This window comes from Scardinius erythrophthalmus (genome assembly GCF_964197995.2).
Source record: "Scardinius erythrophthalmus genome assembly, chromosome: 14".
Taxonomy (NCBI): Eukaryota; Metazoa; Chordata; class Actinopteri; order Cypriniformes; family Leuciscidae; genus Scardinius; species Scardinius erythrophthalmus.
This window is the reverse complement of record NC_138234.1, coordinates 3,291,252-3,310,031: the sequence shown is the minus strand read 5'-3', so window position 1 is coordinate 3,310,031 and position 18,780 is coordinate 3,291,252. Positions and strand designations below refer to the sequence as shown.

The window sequence follows — 18,780 nt, the reverse complement described above, 5'->3', positions numbered from 1 at the left end:
GGATAATGTGATGCTTCTCCATAGAAAACAGTTATTTAAATGTTTTAATATTATTTCACAATATTATTGATTTTACTGTATTTTAATTAAATGCAGTCTTGGTGAGCATAAGATACTTACAAAACATGTTTTCTTTTTACCAACAACATTAGTGCATGTTTGAAGTTTTAGTTTAGTTCCGTTATTATCCACAAGTGGAAATTTGTCTTTGGCTTGGTTTTACTCACTAGTAGTGTTGCACGTAAAAAGTATTGCCATACTCGGAAATTAAAAACGGCACGATTCGTAAATTTATTAGTCTCTAGGTTTTGACATAAATGCAGATATAAATGTAATTTAAAAAAATATTATCGATTTTCAAATATTCCCCATGTGTCAAATATATCACCAATGAGGCTTATCATATGTTACCAATATTAAACATTGTTTAATATAATCGCTGTTCATATTTTTATTCAAAGTTCAGAATCAAGATAAAGTTATTACCAGTAACTCTTATGTTTCTTATGATAAATGAGATAATGCTGCTAAATTTATTTATTTTTTACCTTGAATGTCATTGCTCTAATTTATTTTTTATATTTTGATATTTCATATTTTGTTCAAATGTTTAATATATCTGCTGTTCATATGTTAATTTATTAGTGTGTTATATGATTAGAATGTTGTCCCGGTTTTAAAATAAAGCACAGCAGTGATATTTGAGTGTTTCTCGCTTTTCAGGAAAAGTATCGAAAAACTATCGAAATCGCAATTCTTGACTTGGTATCGGTATCGAAACAATAATTTTGGTATCGTGAACACTACTCACTAGTCATCTGGTTGATAGCGCCTCATAGATGATGATCAGCTCTGCCACGGTGAAGGACATCAGCATGGACGGATCTAGAAACACAACAAACTATTTGTCACAGAGCCTACAATATTATTAGGCTATACAATGACAGTTTTTTTTTAAAAAGGAAAGAAGCTACAGCAGAGGTGAAATGCAGAAAAGAGAAAGAATATACAGAAAATGATTTCTTAATTAGGCTAACAGAATTTAGGTTTTTAGGTTTACTTATTCATTGTGGTGTGTTCAAAACCCAATAACACTTGTGGTGTTCCCGGTCAAAAATGACCGGCCTACAAAAAATTGCTTATAAATCACTTGTTATGCTATATTATCACCAAATTTTGGATTCAATCTTTGGTCAACTTGTTCTCTTGCAGTTAGGACTGGTTTTATATTTCTATTTGCATCTGATTAATCGTAGGCCTCATTTATCTGAGAGTAGGCATTTATGAATAATTTTGGAAATATTAAGTAAAATATGAACATGTTTATTATGTTCATGTACACATTATGTGCATGTGTGCTTGCAAACATCGAGCCCTTGGACCTGTGCATGTGTCGATACACACATGCATACACACACTACCCAAATGCATACAGACGCTACCCAAACACACACACACACACACACACACACACACACACACACACACACACACACACACACACATTAAAACACACAAACTATTTTGAGTATTACACTTTTTCACGAGAGAAACTTGATCCTACCCTGACCTGCATCTAATATTAATTCATCCATCTGACATTCATACACACACAAAACAAATCAAACTTCCTTGTGAAACATTAAAGTAGAATAGTTTGATATAACAGTGCAAATGTTTTCATATTTTATTTAATATTTCCAAAATGATTCATAAAAGCCTTCTCTCAGATAAATGAGGCCAGTCATTTTTGACCAGGAACACCATGTGTAGTAAAAAAAAAAGAACAAAAATGGTCAAATATTTGAGTAGTTATACCCTTTGTGAACAAAAAGTCACTAAGTTTCGGTCCAATGTGATAACATTAACTAGTATTTTTAGGAAAAATAACATCTTCTCCAGATATGAAAATGGATGAAGTTATTTAAAGAGCTTCCTCACTTCACCTGTGTCTCCCACTTCTCTGGCAGCAGCTTTCTTCAGAAATGTTGAAGTCGTGGAGCTTCCCTCTGTTGTAGAGGGATTATTTTGTTGCTGCTGAAATCACAGAACAATTTTTATCAATATTTGTTAACCATTGAGCTAGTTTCAGCTAATTTTAGCACTCCATGTAACTTAAGTGACGTCACCAATTAACAGTACGTTTATGTTAAATAAATTAGCTCACTTCCAAGCAAAATCTTTACAAAACTATCAAAACCTCTCATCTACACATAAGATGTGATTAAAGGCCCAAACTTTCATAAACAAAAGCAAGCTATTAAGTTAGCCTAACGTTAACTTAACTTACCTCTTCTGAAAACGGTTGAGATGCTAACGGACTTTTTCGAAGACACTAAACCATTTCTATAAAGTAAATATTCAACAGAAGCGTGTAAATTACAAGTAAGAGCAGTGTCAAGAAAAGTTGTGTGTATTATTTGTGTAATTTTAGAGGCTAAACTCACCTGAAAGCAGTGAAAACAACAGCAAGAGACGGAGTTTTGCTGACAGTTGCAGTAACGTTAGTGCGGTCCAGTGCCGTTTCCATGGCAACTCATCTCCGCTCCAGTGTTTGAAGGCGACTCGAGTGTTCACGCGCACGCACATTAAAACGCGTCAAAGTCACACAGCATAAGGCCGTGTGTCCACCAAAGCGTTTTTACTCGCGGCTGGCGTGTTTTTTCAATTGTTTTCAATGGGAGCGCCGCGTTTTTAAAACGCCATGAGCGTAACGAGGCGCTGAGCGTCTTTTTCACGCTGAAGCGCTGAGCGTTCGGCGTTTTTTACTGGTCGCCGAGAGTTGAAGAATGTTCAACTTTTGGTAAAACGCAGCGCTCATCAGTGTCACTTTTTACCCAACCGTCCAATCACAGTGGAGGAGGGGCGGGACTAATACCACACCGACCAACCGCGTCCGCCACATGATTCTGCTTGTACAACGTCAACAGATGACAAGGAGCATAATAACGGAACAAAATCAAGAGCCAGATAAAATACATTACATTGTATTGACATTTTAATATAGAATCAACACAGAAACAAAATATGTGTGAAATGAGATACTAGTAAGACTTTCGCGGATATTCCGTATCATAACAAGCAAAGTGTCTCGGTCTCAACCGTCTCAACTGAAAAAACGCTGCGCTGCCAAAACGCTCTCAAGCGCCCACAGCTGAGCGTTTTTAGCAGAGCGCCTAGCGTTTTCAGCTGGCTAATAACGCTTTGGTGGACACACGGCCTTACAAACATAAACATCTAGAATCAGAACCTTACTTGAATAAAAATCTCATTATTAAATCATGAATTTAAAACTCATTTTGAAGTTCTATGACCCAGGTGCAAATTACCATTCCTGCACGTGATAGTGGGACAATTGTGGCTTTTTTGTAATTTCAGATTTTTTTAATTGTTTTTACGAACACTCAAGCCCCATATTTCATTTGAACGCGTGCTAAAAATGCAGTATTTTTTTATACCACTGCACTTTGCTTCTGATATTGCTACAGCTATTTAGGTCATCATTTTTTTATTTTTTTATTCTGTGCTTTCAGATTCTTTTTAACTGTAAAAACAAATATAACTTTATAAATTAAAGATGTCCTGTAAGCACTCAGAAACACGTGGACCGACTATCGGCTTGCCACTGGTGTGCCGACGGTGGCCCAGCCGCGGAAAACCGCTGGTGGCGTGCCACCCAAAAAACGCTGGCAGACCGACGGGGTTTTCAGATTGGTCGGGTGGCCGATGGTGTGCCGCCGGAGGTCCGACCGTGTCAAGCCGCTGACTTTGTGCCGCCCAAAAAACGCTGGTGGACCGCCAGGTCATTGTTAGTTTCATATGCAACACAACAAACAAACAAAAGTTGAGTTAACTGTATTGGTGCGCCATTTGTTTCTTGCAAACCTGTAAATATATTTGTATGTTTTAATCTTTTTTTTTTATTCTTTTTTTTTTATAATGTGACCATAATAATACTTAAAGTGGGTGGACTATTTTTTTTTGCTCAGCAAGTGATTTCTTCTTGATTTAGTTGGATCTGCTCCTCCTCCTTCAGTGAAGCTCCTCCCACTGCAATTCACCAATAAATGCTGGAATATTCCCATCAGCTACAAGTGAAGACGAGCATCAAACCATCAGGAAGAGCTGAAATCTGCAAAGACAGAGTTTATTGAAGGACAGTGAGAACAGGAGAGATCCAGAACACTGCAGAATGAAACACACTGAAGAACAAAGAGGTTGGTGTTTATTCCTGATTCTTCATTAGTGAGGCTGAAGAACATTAAAGGGCACCTATTATGTTATTTCATGTAGTGTGTAACATAGAGCTAAGTGAACAAAAACATCCTGCAAAGTTTTATATATGAAAGTTCACCGTAAAAAAAGTTATTGTCTCTCAAAAGTAGGAGTCGACTCTGAGTCAATTTAATGAATCGTTTTTCCAATGAGTCATTTTGCTTTTTGTTGTGACATCAAGACGAAAAATTATCAGTATAATAAAAAAAAAAAAATAATAATAAAATTATTATTATTATTATTATCATTATTAATTCAGGGCTTAAAGTATTCCGGCATGAGGGCAGGTCCGGCCTCCGGCGCAGGCAAAATGTATTTATCAGGCTGCAAATTACAGTCGGAGGCACTTTAATCTGACTTGAATAACACACCGGTCCCCTTCAACCTACCTGTCACCACTATTGCCACCCGCTGGAGAACTCGACTGTTATATATTTGTCCCGATTTTCCGTGCATTTGTGAAAAAAAACTAGCCTTTCCCGCACTTCTTGCTGTCCCTGAATACATCTCACACGCAGCCTCGCTCTAACGTGCTTCTCTCGGAAACCAAAACAATGACTACCGTATTTTCCGGACTAGAAGTCGCTCCGGAGTATAAGTCGCATCAGTCAAAAAATGCGTCATGAAGAGGAAAAAAACATATATAAGTCGCACTGGAGTATAAGTCGCATTTATTTAGAAATTTATTTCACAAAATCCAAGACCAAGAACAGACATTTAATCTGGAAAGGCAAGTTATTTAACTAACGTTACACAGTAGCACACAGAACAACAGGCTGAGTAGGTGTCCGGTATGTTAACGCAACACATTAACAGTTATTCAGCTAAGTTACACAATAGCATAAAGAACATATACATGGAAGGCGGAATAGGCTAACATAAGCCAGGGAGTCCAACAAGCAAGTTACCAGTAAACAAGTTCACCAAGCTCCCGCGATCTCATTCCACATCACTGAATCCATTGAATTTTCTTCATATGGTGTCGCTTCTGAATAACTCCGCCAACTAGAGCGCCCTCTCGCGGCTGTAGCAGTAATGTTTTCTCTTGGTTCATCTCAGTCTGAATTAATTTTGATATATAAGTCGCACCTGAATATAAGTCGCAGGACCAGCCAAACTATGAAAAAAAGTGCGACTTATAGTCCGGAAAATACGGTACGTGGATGCTGTAGCTAGTGTTAATGGCTTATTTACAACTTTAAACATCTAAAAGAAGAGGCGATGGGCTAGGGCAGGTGGAAGACAGGCCTGTTGTTGTGGATTATGCAAAAGAAGTTTTGCAAAATGGACGCTAATGATCGACCAGAGGAGTCATCGGATAAAGAGGCGAAGAGCAGCAAGTTCTACGACTGATCCACAGTGAGTGTAGAGTTTATATGCTTATTCTGTGGAATAAAGTCGGGTGAACGGGGTCGCTGCGTCGCCGCGCTTATCACCGGCGCTAAAATAAGCACTAAAAGGCTCTGTCGCTCTCATGAATTCATTCGCTGCATTGGATCTGTCCATCCCCGGTACCCCACACGAGAGCACGGTGTCGGACCATCCCCGCTCCGCTACGTGCCGTGCCAGATTTTCTTAAAAACGGCCAGATTTTCATCCTAGGTCTTAAATTTCATTTAGTCAGGTCTAAAAAAGTGTTTACCCTTGTTCACTTCCTGAAACATTGAAACACATTGAAAGCTCAGTCAACATGAAGGATGGGGGTGCACCCAAACACTACTAATAAATATAAGCTAATGTGTAAATGTCAGTAATTTATCTTTTTTGACTCATTCTTTTTATAAAAAATTATTTAAAGGCTGAAATATGAGGTTTGTCTTTGTATAAAACCTTTTTTGTCAAAACTTTATTTGAACTTGTACATGTTAGTAGATAAGTAGTATTAGTAGTATAAATGTAGTATTAGTACTTTTTGAACAGGATTCTGTGATAACCGTGATAATTTTGGTCACTTTAATCATCTCATCATTTCCTCTCTAGTTATGATCAACTATGATCAACTGAAATTAACAATAATTGTGTTTTTACAGTACAATATGCAAAAGTACAATTTTCTATTAAAAAAAAATCTACCTCTCCCTCTCTCTCACACACGCACACATCAGATAAGCATAGATAGATAGATAGATAGATAGATAGATAGATAGATAGATAGATAGATAGATAGATAGATAGATACTCTAATGATCCCGAGGTCTAACTAATCTAACTTGCTATCTAACTAAACTAACTATCTATCTAACTTGGATAATGCGTCTTGTAGGTCTTAAATTTCAATCTTCATGGTCTTAAAATGTCTTAAAAAGGTCTTAAATTTGACTTAATGAAACCTGCAGAAACCCTGATTAACAAAACATGTATGAGACTTAATCCTTTATTTACTAGATAATTTTGAAAAACATTAACTTCACATTTTGGTCTATACTTGTATTTTACCTCCCATATATTAAGTGTTTGCACAAATTGGAGATAAATTGGGTCCAAATGTAGAGTAAATGTGTAATAAAAAATAAATATAGGCGTAGGCTACATTACCTATAAACAGTAGTCTCTAAGTTTTCTTTTTCCTTTTAAAGTACCGGATCGATAAGGAGTATCGATAAGAGGAGTAGTATCGATAAATACTTAACGATGCCCATCCCTAACAGTGACAGTATCATAATACTTAGTTTGGGGTTGAACTGGAGTGACAGTCCTATAGACTGTGAAAAACTTGCTCTTCTACAGTATATGGGCTCTTCGACTTGCTCTTGTGTAACCCGATTTGGCAAACCTCGTCAATAGAGGATGACCACTGTATTGTGTGTTTTAGGTTATCTTTGCCAATAAAATGTATTCAAATCTGAATTACATAACATTGTATTGGCTGTCAATCATGATGGGAGAGTAGACGAGTTACAGCATGTCCACCATATCTTGTGGGGGTTTTGCATTAAGCCATTTGTGGTGCCCTTACCACATTGTGCCTCATATACTGTAAATGTTAGACCCAGTGACAGGCTGGCATAAATGGCTTGCATAATACTAAGTAAGGAGGCCATAATATTTTTGACTCATGGCTGAAGTTAAGTTTCTCCAGCTCTCCCAAGGTTGGCAAAAAAATGCATCTCAAAATGCATCAGATTGATGCTTTTAAAATATGGAATTTTCAAAATGTTCTTCCCGGGGGATCATGCCCCCAGACCCCCCTAAAGGGGTAATATCCTTCTCACCTTTTTCACCCCTGACCCATTTTCATGCCTGAAACGGGCTTGGTAAAAGTCCTGGTTGAGCCACAGAAAGTTCAGGCTCAGGATTTTTTAGACTAAAGGTGAAAGTCTCCCCTACAGCTAATCCAATCAACCTAACGATTCAACGGGCCAGGGGCTCCGAAAGCCATTTGGCCTCCGAAAGGTGAGAATCTCAGTGATCTGACTCATTTAAAACACAATAGAGAAAACAGGACTGGCCAGAAAGGAGACTCTTGCTGGAGACTCAATAATCATCTGAAATCAGTCTACTAAACTTTATCAGTTTATATAGCCTACTATTGCAGTGGAAAAACTAAATTAAACATTAAATACATTTGTAATCCTACACCACCTGGGCATTAGACAATAAATACATCATGCTTCTTTAAATAATGTATACAGTTGTACATAATAATAATGTTCCATTTGAACTAAGATTACAATTTTAACACATAATGAAAATGTGCATGAGTGTCAGATGAATTTATACAGCACAACATCGATGCACCGAAAATATAAACAATTAATTTACTAAATTAAATTAGAACAGAATATACCTTTCTAATAAATAAAAATGCAAAACGAAATAAATCAGAATCAAGTCACAAGATGAGGAGCAAATGTGTGCAAAATGCCTAAAGTGCAGGGGAACATATATTCAAAACACAAGCCAGAAAAATGGAGCGCAACTGGAAGAAAACAAAACTAGAGGTATTTCGCATTTCATGGAAGGAGAGCTCAATTGCATACAGAGAGGCTTTAAAAGCTGCTAGATCTGCTTATTTTTCAACCCTATTAGAAGAAAATAAACAAAACCCTAGGTATTTATTTGAAACAGTGACTAAATTAACGAAAAAGAAAGCTTCAATCCCAGACGTTTCAAGCAACACAGCAGTAATGACTTTATGAACTTCTTCACTTATAAGATTGATAATATCAGGGAGAAAATTATAACGCAACCGTCTACTACAGTATCGCATCAGGCAGTGCATTGTAGTCTCCCGGAGGAAAAATTTGATTCATTCGTTGCTATAGGAGAGGAAGAATTTACTAAACTCGTTAAATAATCTAAATCTACAACATGTGTGTTAGACCCTATACCGACTAAGATACTGAAAGAGATGCTTCATAGATCCTCTTCTTAATATAATTAATTCATCTTTGTCTCTAGGATACGTACCAAAAATTTTAAGCTGGCTATGATTAAACTGCTTGTTAAAAAAACACAACTTGATCCTACAGAATTAGTCAATTACAGGCCGATCTCGAATCTACCTTATCTGTCAAAGATACTAGAAAAGGCTATATCTTCACAACTGTTCATTTTTTGAAAGAAATGATATCTGTGAGGATTTCTAGTCAGGATTTAGACCGTACCATAGTACTGAGACTGCTCTCATTAGAGTCACAGCACTTGTATGCTGATTGAGGACAGGGTTTTAAAGTAGAAAAGGAAAAAGGTAAAATGCAAGTGTAAAAACAAACATAAGAGAGACAAGGAACAGTTCTGAGACTGAACAGGTGATTTGTACATTTTATTTACAAAAAGAATAAGTAATTTACATACCATTGGGTATAAGTGTTTATCTGTCTTCATATAAAAAAGGTGGTTCCTTGTTTTTTTTGTTTTTTTTTCCTTATTACATTAATGTAAAACAAAAAAATATTTGTTATTTTCTTTTACCATTAACATGTGTATTCTGGTATTTCTTTGGAGTTTGGCAAGTTCATTCATTTAACAAGGTACTGCATGAACTGCAGTAAAAGTATTGTGTAATTGGTATAGGGAAAAAGATACTTTACGTTAATTTTCATTTAAAGAAAAAATACTGGCCAAATTCACCCTTCACTGCCGGGAATCCAGGTTTTTTTCTTAATTGGGAAACATTAAAATTAACCCCTAGAGTTAAGAAAAGGGTTACATACAACAGAGATTCTAATTATTGGACAAAAAACTTCCTCACGTAATAATCTAGAATACTGTCTAACACTTGATGGCTGCTCAGTCAAGTCTTCGTCGTCGGTTAGGAACCTGGGTGTGTGTGTGTGTGTTCTCATTGATACCAATCTTTCATTTGAAAGTCACATGTCTAGTATCTGTAAAACCGCATTTTTCCATCTTAAAAAATATCTCTAAATTACGCCATATGCTCTAATTGACAAATGCGGAACAATTAGTTCATGCATTCATGACCTCAAGGCTAGATTATTGTAATGCTTTTGTTTTTTGTTATTTTGTTTAATTGTTATTGTTCTGTCAAAACTGCACTGGCTCCCTATTAAACATCGCATACATTTTTAAATATTGCTGATTACTTACAAAGCACTAAATGGTTTAGCTCCGCAGTACTTGAGCGAGCTCTTAACGCATTATAGTCCTTCACGTCTATTGCGATCTCAAAATTCCGGCCAGTTGATAATACCTAGAATATCAAAGTCGACTGCTGGCGGTAGATCCTTTTCCTATTTAGCACCAAAACTTTGGAACAGTCTTCCTAACATTGTCCGGGAAGCAGACACACTCTGTCAGTTCAAAGCCAGATTAAAGACACATCTCTTTGGCCTAGCATACACATAACACATTATAGACTTCTATAATTCAATGTTAGAATTACAATGTTGCAGTTAACAACAGAGCTCAAACTATGTGCTATTTATTTTTAGATATAATAATCAACACTCAGATAAAAAAAATTACTATAAATTGCACATGTGGCAGGTTTTGCTAGCTAAATCTAATTATAAAGTACATTTTCTGGTCCAAGTCATTGGACAGAAATGGAATCATTTACTCAGTGGCTGTTTTTTTCATGACAAATTTATTTAAACATACAATAAATAATACAATTATTAACAGGTTAAGTAAATATAATGAATAGACTAATATAGCGCATATATGAAATGCCTCTCTAAATGCAACACTAAAAGCTGGAGGTAAATGTGAGATATTATTCTCAAGCTGTTTTATTGATATCTTTCCGCAGTTGAAACACTGGTTGAGAGACGTAAACATATCGATCAATTGTCTCTTCTTCTTCTGCACTTTTTACTGTTAGCAAACAGCATTACAGCATGCCTAGTGTCATGCCCCCTTCTGGATTTGAGCCTGGATCGCCTTTGACTTAATGTATTCGTCGAGCGACTGCATGCGCCGAACCATGACATCCGTATCGTACGGTTCTGTGTGAATACATGTACTGTTGCACCCCTAAAATATAGTCACAAACTTGTAATGGTCTCCCACATATTTTTTACAATACTAACTGTCCGTGGTTGGTAGTGATAATAGATGAGAAATATACAGTTTTACACCAGCATACTGATAATGTTTCTTTATTCGACAAAGCCACTAAAGCCTGAACCACTGCCTGAGGCCGCCCTTACATCTCCCTCGCAAAAGCGTTTGCCTTCCCACGAGAAATTTTGCGTTTACTCGCAAATATCTCTGAGGTTTTGCGAGTATCAAAAAGTTTCTTGCGGGAACACAAAAGCATTGAAATATTATTTCCTCCCATCATAATATCCAATTATTAGGGCTATATTTGTGCCTTTAATGAATAAATAAAAATAATGTCTAGTACATTAATGAACCCCTTTCATGGAAAATTCCAGGGACATAATGGATCAAAATCATCATAATCTTGTATAACAGTTGTTTGAACAAAACTCAGTACTTTCTGCCATTACATCTGGGTTTTATATAATTTTTTTTCACTAGATCATTTTTCTTTTATTGATTTACTGAGCACTTTTTTAACTTTAATTTCAGGCCCGATGGATGAGAATGAAGAAGTGAATGAAGTGGAGAAACATCAGAGAAGATCTCAGAAATCTTTCACTTGCACTCAGTGTGGAAAGAGTTTCACACGCAAACAGAAGCTCAATGTTCACATGAGGATCCACACTGGAGAGAAACCGTTCACATGTGATCAGTGTGGGAAGAGTTTCACGTGCAAACCGAATCTCAAGATTCACATGAGGATCCACACTGGAGAGAAACCGTTCACATGTGATCAGTGTGGGAAGAGTTTTGCACATAAAGGAACCCTTAAGTCTCACATGATCATCCACACTGGAGAGAAACCATTCTCATGTGATCAGTGTGGGAAGAGTTTTACACAACAAGGACACCTTAAGTCTCACATGATCATCCACACTGGAGAGAAACTGTATGAATGTGATCAATGTGGTAAAACATTTTTGTGGGCTTCAAACCTGAAGAGACACCTGATAGTTCATTCACAGGAGAAACCACATTCATGTTCTTTGTGTGGAAAGAGTTTTTCACGTCTGCAGGATTTAAAAGGACATCATAAAATACACACTGGTGTAAGAAATCATATGTGCTTTGAGTGTGAGAAGACTTTTATTACAGCTGAAGATTTGAAAAAGCACCAGAGAATTCACACTGGAGAGAAACCTTACAAGTGTTCACACTGCGACAAGAGATTCAATCGGTCAGGACATCTGAAACAACACGAGAGGATCCACACTGGAGAGAAACCGTATCACTGCACTGCATGTGGGAAGAGCTTCACTCAATTATCTGCTCTACACAGTCATACAAAAACTCACATTAAGTAGCTTATCTTCAGTTCCAGCACTTTCAAATGATAAGTGACCATAACGAAAATACGATTACGAAAATAATCAAGAAAACTGATGTATATAAATATCAGTTGAGCCTATGTTTACTTTCTTCACTGACACAGAAACAAATCAAAAGAATATCAGAGAAAGCTCAGCTTTAGGAGGGGAAGAGACAGACCATAGTAAAGAGACTGAGAAAATAAGAAAGAGTGATGGAGATGAAGAGAGAGCAGATATTGACAAACAATCCACTGCCCACTGACATGATTTTAAAGCTATTACTATTTAAAGCTATTACTAAGCTATTACATTGTTTAGCCTTCATATGTCTTGAAATGCACATATGTAAATCAGAGAAATCAAAATTTTCTCGGGGGAGCGATTCTATAACTCTACAGCCCTGGCCACAACGATCGAAAGTATAAACAAAACATTGTCAAAATTTGTCACATTAAATAGTTTATCTTTAAGAACAGCAGTTTCTACTGTGAGATTCACATCAACTCGAAGATGTAGTTCCTTCAAGCAATATCGCATATTAATGTTGCTTAATATAATCTATATGTTTAAAAGTACAACTGTTTTTTTTTTTACTAACTGTACTTGCTCCGGAAGCTGAAGAAGAGGCTGATTGATCTTGTTAGTCAATAAAGAGAGAGATCTGTCTGATTTGCTTCCAATTTGACTTTCTTTTTGTATTTTCTGCACCAAGTATTAAACTTTTATTGTCCATTTTTATTGTCTGCTCCTCCTTCTTGCATCAAGAATAAATAATTTGATAATTTTACTTTAGTTACATCTTAAAGTCATGCTGAGTAGAAATACATAATCATGTTTCTCTTGGTCCCTTCAAAGTTGCATTGGATTTTCTCCTCAGCGTAAAGGTTAAGAGACCCATCTATCACTGGTTTACAAATGTTTGTAGAGTTAGTTTCTAGAGTAAATATATAGGCTTTAATCTGTATCTCGCATCTTCACGAAAGTCGTCGAGGCAGCCCTTGTGCCACTCCGGCAACACGGGGTTCGCATCCTGAACTATCTCAACGACTGGTTGATCCTAGTTCACTCTCGAGACCAGGTTTGCGAACACAGGGACATGGTGCTCTGGCACGGCGCCCGTTTGGGCCTTCGGGTATGCTTGTATGCTTGGCTCTGCACCGTTTCTAGGCGTTGCTCAAGGACCAACACGTAGTAGTCCGTTCAGACAACATGGCGACAGTAGTGTATATCAACCAACAAGGTGGTCTACATTCCCGCCGTATGTCGCAACTCGCCCGCCATCTCCTCCTATGGAGTCAGAAGCATCTGAGGTTGCTTCAAGCCATTCTCATTCCAGGAGAGCTGAACCGTGCGGCCGACAAGCTCTCATGGGTTCAGCCACTTCCTGGAGAATGGAGACTCCATCCCCAGACGGTTCAGCTGATTTGGGAACAGTTTGGCGGTGCACAGGTTGATCTCTTTGCCTCCCTAGACTCTTCTCACTGCCCCTTGTTTTATTCCCTGACAGAGGGGACCCTCGGCATGGATGCACTAGCGCACAGCTGGCCGCGGGGCCTCTGCAAATATGCGTTTCCCCCTGTGATGTGCAAAATCAGGGAGGATGAATGAGCGCAGCTCGCACAAAGAAACTCAGTGAACAACACACTGCCTATAAAATCTTTTATATTTTTAACATGATACTGTTAAGCAACCTCACGCGCCAAGTGCTGTTTCCCGAATACCATCACGATTGAAAATATGACATTGATTTCATACAACAGTTCAATAAACAGTTAAAATTAAGTCACTTAGTGGAACCATTCCCCTTGGCAACAACTTCTCCCTTCTTATATCACCAGTGACATCCATGTTCCCCATTAAATTGTTTTATATTTTGGACAGTGCAGTGATCAACACACAGACAAGATTAAACACACGAACATTCAAGCTTTGTGCATTACTGTTAGACTTTCCTGCTCTAGTTGAATGCATTTATCGACAAATGGTATAAAATAATTCATTTTGGGCTTAGAAGCACCAAACCACTAACCAGCAAGCAGCACATCTGCTTCTCATGTCTGGGGGAAGCCAAATGTGGAAAGGAGACGCTTTAATAATGGGGATACCAACAACATTCCTTTTGGTTGCGCCTTATTGGCCCACCCAGACTTGGTTCTCTGAACTGGTGCTTCTCGTGACAGACCCTTCCTAGCCAATCCCTCAGAGACGGGACACCCTCTGGCACCCACGTCCCGATCTGTGGAACCTGCATGTGTGGGTCCTGGATGGGACGCGTCAGGTTTGAGTACCCTACCACCTCAGGTGGTGGTTACCATCAATTCCGCTAGGGCCCTGTCCACGAGACACACCTATGACTGCATGTCTGTGTAGACTGCGTTGAAATGGAACCTCTTCGTCTCCTGGTGTTCTTCTCGCAGAGAAGACCCCAGAAAATGCACAGTCGGGTCCGTGCTCTCCTTCCTCAAGAATGGTTAGAACGAAGGCTGTCTCCTTCCACCCTGAAGGTTTACGTGGCTGCGATCTCTGCGCACCACGACCTTGTGGAGTCGAAAACGGTGGGACAGCATAACCCAGTCATCAGGTTCCTGAGGGGGGCGAGAAGACTAAGGGCCTGTCCCAATACCTCCCCTTACCCTTGATTTCTGCCCTAACCCTTGTTTTTGCGCGTTCTTGTGTAGGGGTAGGGTGTCCCAATACTCTAAAGAGCAAGGGGGAGTGCTATTCTCCCCTTAAAATCAACCCTCAAAACATAGTTAAAACGAAGTGGAAGATGAAATTACGCAGGATACCTTGCAGACTCAGCAAGCCGGTACATATTTTTAAAAAAGATGGCGGATACTGCTGGAAAGGAACAATTGAATTGTAGAAATATTTTCGCAAATAAGCATGATACATGTTAAATATACATCTGATCTGGGTAGTTCATCTAATTTTATTTTCGATTTTGGCTTCCAAGGATTATAAAAAGAAGATGTGAGGTAAAACTATTAAAAACTGGCGCGCGTTCGGAAACGGACTGCAACTAGACAAGCAAACTATACTTTGGGTTTCATGTGCGCGTCTAAACGATCAAATACAGATAAAAATATGGCTAAATGACCGGTTTGGAGATTCATTTTAGCACAGTTTATGTCTTAAATGGGAGTTAGTTGTGGAATAGTTGGGAGAAAATGTGTATTATTAGATCTGCATTCGGTCTTAAAGTGGCAGCGTCTAAATTTTCTGAATGAAAGTAGTAGTAGTAGTAGTAGACACGTCGACGCTGTGCGTGATATAGTGAGGTTGGCTGCGTGTGCTGTAGTAACGAAAATAACGACTTTATCCAACTATTAGTGTTCTTCAATGTGGGCCTCTGACGAGAGTTCACGGGAGCGCCACGACGCATGCGTGAGAACTGAGATTACGGCGTTCTTCTTCTTCGCTCTACAGCGTGCGTCTTCCTCTGCTTATAAACAGACCGTTTTGCGCTTCCGGCAATGTCGGGACGTCATCTTGTACATAGATATCATATTATTATATGATATCTATGATCTTGTACAGTAAATGGCGGTAAAACTCCTAAGGAGTGAGCAGCCAGTAACAATAGAAGAAGAACGCCGTAAGCTCAGTTCTCGCGCATGCGTCGTGGCGCTCCCGTGAACTCTCGTCAGAGGCCCACATTGAAGAACACTAATAGTTGGATAAAGTCATTATTTTTGTTGTTTTTCCGCACAAAAAGTATTGTCGTCGCATGATAAACGTAATGTAGAGCCACTGTAGTCACTTTGACTATTTTAACGATGTTTTTAATAACTTTTCTGGGCCGACGAGTTTCGGTCCCTCTGAAAGCCTATGGAGAAGTGAGACAGCCGTCAGATTTCATCAAAAATATCTTAATTTGTGTTCCGAAGATGAACGAAAGACTTACATGGTTGGAACAACATGAGGGTGAGTAATTACTGACAGAATTTTCTTTTTTGGGTGAACTAACCCTTTAATAGCCGAGTTTCCAATGTCGGGCCAGTGCGAGCCAGGGCTTTAAACGGGCCGTGCCGGGCTAATAGCACCGGGCCTGCGTTTCCACTGTCGGCCCGGAAGCTCCACAGCGCTTCACTAAAACACGCCCGTAACACGCCTCACTGGAACAATGTCACACTAACCCATCATTTCACCAACAAATAGAAGTTTTATGAGAAAACTAATCAAATATCACTGGAAACAGCATTGAAAACAAACATGATAAAAGCGGCCGTTTGCTGGCATTTCTTTTTGTTTACTTGAATATTTAAAACCCAAGCATCGATGTTTTACCACAGGTTTACAATAAAAAGTGATACATTGATCATAATGAATTCGTTTGTCAAAATTGGTCACTCAGAAATAAATTACCGTTAGGTCTATTTCACAAAAGAAAGAGGACACACTTACTTCAGTCACGTCTGTTTCTTTATCTGGTAGATACAGGACATATTTACATCACATTTAGAAAGAATGATCATTTCTAGAAATATATGCCATACGACCTGAGGAGCTTTAGCACTCTCTCGACTCCCAGACAGATATTTTCAGTCAGAAACAGAGGAAGCTCCCGAAAAAAAAGTTGCTTTATTTTATGATAGTCCATTATACACAGACGATACGTAGGCTACTGACAGATAAAAAAAAAAACCTTTTTTTTACTAAGCGTATTACTATGGTAACGATTAGTGCGCATAGTCTTTTGCATCACAAACAGAAGGCATTCAAACATGAACGCGAGTTAAATCATTTTAAATGTCTTTAATGCTGACAGAATCATCTGGCGCTGGCGTCTCCTGACGGTAAACTCCGCCTCTGTTGGTAACCACTCCTCTAGCCCGAGCTGGCCCGCTTTGGCCCAAGGTATTCGACGGGCCAGAAATCCTGGCCGTTGGCCCCGAGTAGGCCCCGGGTAAGCCCCGATCAAGCCCCGAAAGTGACAGTGGAAATGCGACTGGCCCTGGCACGCACTAGCACGGCCCGGCCCGGCCCGGCCCTGGCCCGACGGTCGAAGCGCGGATAATGATATGACGCCTAGTGTGCTGGCTTTGGCATGCGTTTGTATATAAAATAAATAAGATCGTGGAGAGGACGCAGCCCTGGGGCAGGGTATCCGCGGGGTCTTGAAAAGTATTAAAAGGTGATAAATCAATTTTGGGAAAATTAAGACCCTTAAAAAGTATTAAAAAGTCTTATCACGGCTTTATAAAGTCTTAAATTTTGATTTTTTTTTTTCTGAATTAGCTGTCCAACAGTTTGAGTCCCAAGTGTGTGAATTTAGTCATTTTTATTAAAAAAACCAACAGGTACATAAAAAACGTCTCGGTTACGGATGTAACCCTCGTTCCCTGAGTGGGAACGGAGACGTTACGTCGGATGACGACGATTGGGGTTTCGCTTAGAAGCCTATCACCTTCAAGTATTAGAAAACGAGCCAATGGCAATGAAATGCCATGGGTCTGCGGAATTTGCCTAGCGCAACTCCGCCCGCCGCAGGGGGTATATAAGGAAGTACGCTAGCACAATGCAGACATGCCTTCGCTGAGGAGCCGAGACTGGCCCCAGGCGTTTTTCAGCGGTACAGCGGAAGTGGCAGGAAGACGTAACGTCTCCGTTCCCACTCAGGGAACGAGGGTTACATCCGTAACCGAGACGTTCCCTTTCGTGGTCACTCCGAGTTACGTCGGATGACGACGATTGGGGTTCCAGTCTAATCACGCCACCTCGGCTGTCTTCCAGTGCCCTGCGTAAGTCTGAGCTCCCTGTTGTGAGACTAGCACGAACGAAGGAGTCCTACTTAACACAGGGATACCAAGGTAAACTGGGGAGCATATCTCAGAGAGAAGTATGCAATTACGCCCAGCCATTGATGGGGGGGACTTAGAATACACATATGGCCAGAGGCTGCATATGGAAGATCACTGGGGTGTCCAGCCGCAGGTGGAATTTTTAAACCCCAGGGGTGGCAAGGGTGGCTTGCCAAGGGAAAGACACACGCTCACAAGGAGACTTACAGCGGAATACACATGTGGGGGTCGCCCAGAGGGGGGACCATGCACATGGTGGCACCTAGTCAAGCGCAAAAGCTGAGCATGGAATTTGGCATAACTCAGGCGTTGACGTCAGCAGTGCTGGAGGAAACTCAGAGCTTATCAGACTCACCTGAGGAAAATATCGCACGTATCCCGTCCGTGGAGAGGAATGGCGAGCAAGCGAAGACACCTGAGCAGAATCTAGCACCGGCTGGTTGAAGCGAGTACATGAGAAGAAACTGGCTCTACTCGGAGATTATAGAATCTCGCGAATGTGTTGGGTGTCGCCCAGCCTGCAGCTCTACAAATGTCTGTTAGCGAGGCGCCATGCGCTAGAGCCCAAGAGGAAGCCACACTACGTGTGGAGTGAGCTTTCACACCAAGGGGGCACGGACGACCTTGCTGCTGGTATGCCAAAGCAATGGTATCCACTATCCAGTGAGACAACCTTTGCTTTGAGAGAGCCTTTCCCTTCAGCTTCCCACCATGACAGACAAAGAGCTGGTCTGAGGTCCTAAAACACTGCATTCTGTCTACATAAGCACGGAGGGCGCGTACTGGACAGAGCAGTGCCAAGGCTGGGTCTGCCTCCTCCGAGGGCAGCGCTTGCAGGTTCACTACCTGGTCTCGAAAGGGTGTGGTAGGAACCTTGGGCA

The 18,780-nt window shown here is 39.8% G+C and overlaps 2 long non-coding RNA genes across 2 annotated transcripts in view; one reads left to right on the top strand and one right to left on the bottom strand.

Moving 5' to 3' along the window:
- Positions 1 to 1,969: 1,969 nt before the first annotated feature.
- Positions 1,970 to 2,551, bottom strand: LOC308701487. The gene is made up of 3 exons (XR_014031450.1): positions 2,448 to 2,551; positions 2,291 to 2,346; positions 1,970 to 2,037 (listed from the first exon to the last, which is right to left on the bottom strand). It is a non-coding gene; the product is annotated as an uncharacterized lncRNA (long non-coding RNA).
- A 1,438-nt stretch (positions 2,552 to 3,989) lies between these two features.
- The window catches only part of LOC308701504, a 112,927-nt gene continuing 98,136 nt past the window's right edge, over positions 3,990 to 18,780 (top strand). The window contains exon 1 of the long non-coding RNA XR_014031456.1: positions 3,990 to 4,217. This is a non-coding gene — a long non-coding RNA (uncharacterized lncRNA). The remainder of the gene's footprint in view (positions 4,218 to 18,780) is intronic.